The sequence below is a fragment of the Etheostoma cragini genome, chromosome 22 (genome assembly GCF_013103735.1).
Source record: "Etheostoma cragini isolate CJK2018 chromosome 22, CSU_Ecrag_1.0, whole genome shotgun sequence".
Lineage (NCBI taxonomy): Eukaryota > Metazoa > Chordata > Actinopteri > Perciformes > Percidae > Etheostoma > Etheostoma cragini.
In genome coordinates this window covers 94,740-96,477 of record NC_048428.1, presented here as the reverse complement: position 1 = coordinate 96,477, position 1,738 = coordinate 94,740, and positions in this window count along the sequence as shown.

Sequence of the window (1,738 nt, the reverse complement as noted above, 5' to 3'; positions counted from 1 at the left end):
CCCCCCCCCCCCCAAACCACCCGACATCCTCCAAATATGTTCATTTAAAATGATTTTACACTGGATGTCATTTAATATTAAGTCTGATTTGTCAATTTATTGTACTACTACCACAGGAAAGTTACCAATAATTTTTAGCTTTTTATTCTGACAATTCATAACTTAATGACAAAGCTAGTCATTTCTTAAGTACTTTCTTTGGTTCTTTTTAACCTCTTTCCCAACACTTTTGGCTAACCATTGCAACTATTTATCATACCTTTGGCTATTTCAATATTTTTGTTTATCTGTTACATTAACTATTTCTACTATTTAAATATTACTTTTAGCTATTTCTACTATTTACACATTACTATTAGCCATTTCTACTATTTATATATTACTTTTAGCTAAATATTTCTATTATTTATTGTACTTTTTATAACTATTTATCCGTCACTTAAGCTAACTATCAGCAGCCTATCCACTATGTACAGTATGTTTACTATTAGTACTTAGTACTTTTTACTTTTTTAGCCCTGCTAGCTTGATTCAAGCAATTTCTATCACTATGTGTTTAGCTGAGTCCCATATGCATATTCAATATTAGTATATTGATTAAATATGTGGATATTAAGTATTAGAAGAATTGTTATTTAGATTTTCTGGAGTGAGTATGCCCGGTTGGGATTGCCTGATCTAAATCATAAAGATTTGCCGTTAAAGAAGAAACAACATTAATATTTTCAGTCTTGGGGACTTCAAAATAAACAGCTGAATGTGATCACATTTCGCTATTTTCAGTGTTTCAGCGTTAAAATGAAATGGTTTATGTTTATGTGCCCAGGGGCAACTAGCCAGTTGAAAGGTTCCCGAGTGCAACCTGGTGAATCATGAACTAGACATGCAGGCCGCAGCTGACTGTGAGTCATACACACATGCATACACAACACACAAGTAAGCAAGCTCTTTCTCTCACACACAGATAGACAAAGTATTTAAGCCACTAATCAACCCTCTACTGTGTATCTCACACACTTCCACAAATACATGTTAATATTACTGTTATGCACTCCCACAATCAATCCTATTGGGCAGGACCAGCAAACGTGATCTGAACATACAGGACTAGTGAATGCTCTAATAATTTCCATGTGAGATTAGGAGAAGACCACAGTGAGATTATGGAGCCACTGCTTGCACTGTCTGATGTGGGTTGTATTCATGCTCCAGTTGACTGATTAAGCTGTGAGGGTTATGCGAGGATAGATGCTCAAGCTTTACCTTCTGATGGAGAATGCTTCCACCTACTGGTCACGACTACACACTGGAGCCGAGGAAGTTTTTTTTTTTTTTTTTTCTGTAAATCACATCTCATTCAATACGGAAATGTAATATACGCCCCTATATCAATGTTATATTATCACATATATCCTTTGGATATATGAAGAAGGACAGTAAGTTTATAACCCTGACACTTCACAATGATTTACCAACATAATGTAACCAATCTGCCACTTTACTGTCTTTTTTCAACAAATTAAGAAAAAGCCCAGCTATACACAATCAGCCTATTTTTTTCTCAAGAAGTGACTATGCCAACCAAAAACCTCTGAATGGTGTGTTAAAATGTTTGGTACAGAGCAGTTTAACACCATGGTTGTTAAAGAATGAGTGAAAATTAAACATAAAATGCCATTGTATGAATCTGTTCTGGGCTAAAATGATTTAGATAATCAAGTACTGGGGAGAACGAGAA